Source organism: Hordeum vulgare, chromosome 4H (genome assembly GCF_904849725.1).
Source record: "Hordeum vulgare subsp. vulgare chromosome 4H, MorexV3_pseudomolecules_assembly, whole genome shotgun sequence".
Taxonomy (NCBI): Eukaryota; Viridiplantae; Streptophyta; class Magnoliopsida; order Poales; family Poaceae; genus Hordeum; species Hordeum vulgare.
In genome coordinates this window covers 589,472,303-589,478,677 of record NC_058521.1, presented here as the reverse complement: position 1 = coordinate 589,478,677, position 6,375 = coordinate 589,472,303, and positions in this window count along the sequence as shown.

Here is a 6,375-nt window from a genome sequence, read left to right as displayed (position 1 = left end):
TCGAAAGAAGTAAGTGGGAGGAAGGTAGAACTTGATGAGGTAATTATACCCCCTCTCGAACAGGAAAGTAGCGTAGCGCAAGAAGTTGTTCCTGTGGTGCCTACACCGACTGAAGAGGAAGTTAATGATGATGATCATGAAGCTTCGGATCAAGTTACTACTGAACCGCGGAGGTCCACAAGGGTACGCACCGCACCAGAGTGGTACGGAAACCCAGTGATGGAAATCATGTTGTTAGACAACGGTGAACCTTCGAACTATGAAGAAGCGATGGCGGGCCCGGATTCCAACAAATGGCTTGAGGCCATGAAATCCGAGATAGGATCCATGTATGAGAACAAAGTATGGACTTTGGTGGACTTGCCTGATGACCGGCGAGCCATAGAAAATAAATGGATCTTCAAGAAGAAGACTGATGCAAACGGTAATGTAACCGTTTACAAAGCTCGACTTGTCGCAAAGGGTTTCCGACAAATTCAAGGAGTTGACTACGAAGAGACTTTCTCTCCCGTAGCGAAGCTGAAATCAGTCCGAATCATGTTAGCAATTGCCGCCTTTTATGATTATGAAATTTGGCAAATGGACGTCAAAACAGCGTTCCTTAACGGGAACCTTAAGGAAGAGTTGTATATGATGCAACCAGAAGGTTTTGTCGACCCTAAGGGTGCTAACAAAGTATGCAAGCTCCAGCGCTCCATCTATGGGCTGGTGCAAGCATCTCGGAGTTGGAACATTCGCTTTAATGAGGTGATTAAAGCGTTTGGGTTCATACAGGTTTACGGAGAAGCCTGTCTGTACAAGAAAGTGAGTGGGAGCTCTGTAGCTTTCCTCGTACTATATGTGGATGACATATTATTGATGGGGAATGATATAGAGATGTTGGAGAGCATAAAGGCCTATTTGAACAAGAGTTTTTCAATGAAGGACCTTGGAGAAGCTGCATACATATTAGGCATCAAGATCTATAGAGATAGATCGAGACGCCTCATAGGTCTTTCGCAAAGTACATACCTTGACAAGATATTGAAGAAATTCAATATGGAAAACTCAAAGAAAGGGTTCTTGCCACTTTTGCAAGGTATGAGATTGAGTAAGACTCAGTCGCCGACCACGGCAGCAGATAGAGAGAAGATGAGTTCTGTCCCCTACGCTTCAGCCGTGGGCTCTCTAATGTATGCCATGCTGTGTACCAGACCTGATATAAACCTTGCGATAAGCTTGGTAGGAAGGTACCAAAGTAATCCCGGTGCGGAACACTGGACAGCGGTCAAGAATATCCTTAAGTACCTGAAAAGGACTAAGGAAATGTTTCTCGTTTATGGAGGTGACGAAGAGCTCGTCGTAAAGGGTTACGTCGATGCTAGCTTCGACACAGATCCGGATGACTCTAAGTCACAAACCGGATACGTATATGTGTTGAATGGTGGGGCAGTGAGCTGGTGCAGCAGCAAGCAAGAAGTCGTGGCAGCATCTACATGTGAAGCGGAGTACATAGCTGCTTCAGAAGCGGCTCATGAAGGAATTTGGATGAAGGAGCTCATCACCGACCTTGGAGTGGTTCCAAGCGCGTCGGGTCCTATGACACTCTTCTGTGATAACACTGGAGCCATTGCCATAGCCAAAGAGCCCAGGTTTCACCGGAAGACGAAGCACATCAAGCGCCGCTACAACTCCATCCAGGACCATGTCCAAACTGGAGTGATAGATATTTGTAAATTACACACGGATCTGAATATCGCAGACCGGTTGACTAAACGTCTTCCACGAGCAAAACATGATCAACACCATGATGCTATGGGTGTTCGATACATCACAATGTAACTAGATTATTGACTCTAGTGCAAGTGGGAGACTGTTGGAAATATGCCCTAGAGGCAATAATAAAATGGTTATTATCATATTTCCTTGTTCATGATAATCGTCTATCGTTCATGCTATAATTGTATTAACAGGAAACAGTAATACATGTGTAAATGAATAGATCACAATGTGTCCCTAGCAAGCCTCTAGTTAGCTAGCTCGTTAGTCAATAGATGATCATGGTTTCCTGATCATGGACATTGGATGTCATTGATAACGGGATCACATCATTGGGAGAATGATGTGGTGGACAAGACCCAATCCTAAGCCTAGCACTAGATCGTATTGTTCGTATGCTAATGCTTTTCTAATGTCAAGTATCTTTTCCTTCGACCGTGAGATTGTGCAACTCCCGGATACCGTAGGAGTATTTTGGGTGTATCAAACGTCACAACGTAACTGGGTGACTATAAAGGTGCACTACGGGTACCTCCGAAAGTGTCTGTTGGGTTGGCACGAATCGAGATCGGGATTTGTCACTCCGTGTGACGGAGAGGTATCTCTGGGCCCACTCGGTAGAACATCATCATGAGCTCAATGTGACTAAGGAGTTAGTCACACGATGACGTGCTACGGAACGAGTAAAGAGACTTACCGGTAACGAGATTGAACAAGGTATAGGTATACCGACGATCAATCTCGGGCAAGTTCTATACCAACAGACAAAGGGAATCGTATACGGGATTGATTGAATCCTTGACATCGTGGTTCATCCGATGAGATCATCGTGGAGCTAGTGGGAGCCACCATGGGTATCCAGACCCCGCTGATGGTTATTGGCCAAAGAGGTGTCTCGGTCATGTCTGCCTGTCTCCCGAACCCGTAGGGTCTACACACTTAAGGTTCGATGACGCTAGGGTTATAGGGAATTGTTATACGAGATTACCAAAAGTTGTTCGGAGTCCCGGATGAGATCCCGGACGTCACGAGGAGCTCCGGAATGGTCCGGAGGTAAAGATTGATATATAGGACGGATGGTTTCGGACACCGGAAGTGTTTCGGGCATCACCGGTAACGTACCGGGACCACCGGGACCACCGGAGGTGGTCCCGGGGGACCACCGAAGGGGGGCTGCGACCCCAAGAGGTAAGATGGGCTAAGTGGGGGTGGGAACCAGCCCCTAGTTGGGCTGGTGCGCCTCCCCACTCTGCCCATGGCGCAGGGGAAAGAAAAAGAGGGGGGGGGACCCTAACTTAGGTGGGCCTTAGGCCCACCAGAGGGGTGCGCCACCCCCTCCTCCCCATCTGGCCGCCACACCCCCCCCCCATCTGGGAGGGCTGCCGCACCCCCTAGGGTGGGAACCCTAGGGATGGCACCCCCTCTCCCCTTCCCCTATATATAGTGGGCACTTTTGGCCTTTGGAGGACACAGTTTTCCCTCTCCCTCGGCGCAGCCCTGCACTTCTTCTTCCTCCTCTCTGCCGGCGCTTGGCGAAGCCCTGCCGGGAGACCTCGTCTCTCCACCAACACCACGCCGTCGTGCTGCTGGTCTTCTTCCCCAACCTCTCCCTCCTCCTTGCTGGATCAAGGTGCGGGAGACGTCACCGGGCTGCACGTGTGTTGAACGCGGAGGTGCCGTTGTTCGGCACTAGATCGGAATCGCTGCGAGTACGACTCCATCAACCGCGTTCTAGCAACGCTTCCGCTTAGCGATCTTCAAAGGTACGAAGATGCTCTTACCCCTCTCTCGTTGCTGGTCTCTCCATAGGAAGATCTGAACATGCGTAGGAAAATTTTGAATTTATGCTACGTTCCCCAATAATGATATCATCAGCATAAACTGCACACAATAATATTAGTATTCTTGCTTTCGAATTTCTATCAGCAATGTAGAGAGAAAACAAGAACTTCATACGTTTTAAGAACCATAAGCATAGGTACTCAAAATATGATGTAAATGTTGTCATGGCTATAGAACCATCATCCACATTCATAGGTTCATTGACACATGAGGAGCATCCGTGTAAATCTGTCTCATTTGGTCGTTGAAGCAAAAAAACATGGGACTGTGAATCAACAATGGACAGAAATCATCACCTTTTAAATACATTAATACACAAAAATAAATGCTAAGATGCTTTGAAAATTTCATCATCAGGGTTTAAAACCACAGTAACTCATGCTTAGATTGGCAGCAAAGTTTTTTCAAAACCATAGTAATCCGAAAATTCAGCATGCCGGTAGAACTTCCCGAAGAAGTCTATTTGATATTTTTCCCAATGCAGGCGAGTTGGTACATCTCGAGGCTCAACTATAGGACATGCCTTTCTTCTCCTTGGCAAGATGTGTGGTCTCTAAAAGTGTATCATATTTGCATCCAAAACAGAGTGAATTGAATCCCTACCACTGGGCTCTTTATTTTTCAACAATATGGAAAAAGAATCACATCCCAATCTACATCTCAACCTGCATTATCATCGCAATGTCATACTGTTAAAAAACACAAAAAAACAAGGTTAAAATAGCTAGCGAAGCACACTCATATTAGCATATGCTGCTCAACCCTGTGTATATGTACTATAGCTCTATAGTCCTTGCTAGCTTAATGTTGCGGATGATTTTTTTGAAAGAACCAAATATATAGACATGCATCCATGAGAATTTACATTTCAACCTCCATTAGCATCGTTGTGTGATACTATAAAAAACACAGAAAAATGGCACGTTCCTCTTTGCCCTAGTTGCCACTTAATTAGTTAGCTAACCATAAACTCATATTACCATATAGGAATACTCCTCAACTCTGTGTATAATACCTAATTTTTGCCTCATGCAAATAATTTGAAACGTCACTCTTCATAAATAAACATTTTTTTAAAAACAAATATCACACATCTTTGCATCAATTATATAATCTCTTACCAAAATGCACACTTCTCCATGCATAGTGCCCAAACAATTATAATGTCTTGTAAATAAATTTCAGTATGTGAGCAAACTCACGAGGCTGGCTTCGACCCATGAAAGCAAAAATGCATCTCTATGCAAAATTTTAGGAAAAAATATATCAGGGGATGAACACATTTCTTACAACACATGTTGATATACTAGTGGTACTATGTCACTATAGCACATGACTCGATGCATTTATTAGCTAGTAACATGAGAAGCACAAGCATGCATGCTTTCCGGCCAAAATATCTATAGATGTCTGCATAAATTGGGAACCAAAAAATAGTAAGAACTATTCAAATAGACAGGCTTTAGTAAGAGCTTTAGATGTATGATATAACTCTATTAGATTCAAATCCAATGACAAGACATGTGATAATTGAGGAAATGAAACGAACCCCAATTCTGCTTCTCGATATTCTCATGAGTGTTTTGGCAGGTTGCAACTTGCAAGTGTGCGAGACCACGCTAAAGAAAAAATTCCATTGAATACTGACATGTTGATAGCTTACAATTATGCAGATTCAAACCTTTATATTAGTTGACTTGTATAAGAACCAGATTTAGGGCTCCTATTTTCAGTTGCAAGAGGATGATTTAAATTGCAAAACAATTCTTGAGACGGTAGACCATATGTGAAGGGAAACTTTTCGGGCGTATCCGTTCGGCGGCAACAACGAACCTGGGTACAACATAACATCATATGCCTCTTATTCCTTTTGTGTGCTTCGTCAGCCCCTACATAAAAAATTCAATCGTGAGCCCGTTAAGGCATTTCCACAAGCACTTGCCAATCGCTGACTGACTAAAAAGTTACAAACTGATGCATGGCAAGGTGGCCGAGGCCTCCGCTGCCTGCTTGTTGACATTAGAGGGAGTATCGAAGGAGAGCTCAGTGCTTTCCCTTACCAACGGCCAGTGAAGAACAAGGATTTGGCTGACCAGGGAAGTTCCCTAGGTGGTGCGCAGACGGTTAGGCTCAAATGCAACGATCCGGTGTACTGCAGTCCATAGATGTCGGCCATGACAAAAGGTGGCTCACGATAGTATTTATTCAGTATACGTATGCAGGACAACCAGCAATCCAGCGACGCCGGCATCCGTGATGGCAGTCAGCAGCAGGTGTCGGGGGCGTGCTGCTCTTGGTCGACCAGCGTCCGGGGTGCTCACCGCAACGTCGCGGTCGGTGCCCTGCGCCTCGCCCCTATCCTTGGCGGCGCGGAGCGAGCGAAGCGGCGATGGCCGTGTAGGGCGCGCGGAGCAGGGCGAGCGGAGCGGCGGCGGCCGTGCGGGGCACGCGAAGCGGGGCGAGTGGAGCGGCGACAATCGTGCGCGGGGTGGGGGCGTCGGCGAGCCGGGCGAGTGGAGCGGCGGCGGCCGTGCGCAGGGCGGGGGCGAGAAGAGATGCGGTCATCCTCCGCTGGTGATGGCGACGCTGCTCGCGGCAACAGTTCGCGACGGCGGCGGAGGCGGAGGCGGAGGCGGAGGCGTACGGGGAGGGGAAGGGGTAGGCGGAGGCGGACTTGGAGGGGCAGGCGGAGGCGGAGGCGACGGCGATGGTGCAGGACATGGCGGGTGGCTGCGGCGTATGGTGTGAGGAGGACGTGTTAGTTGCCGTTAACTG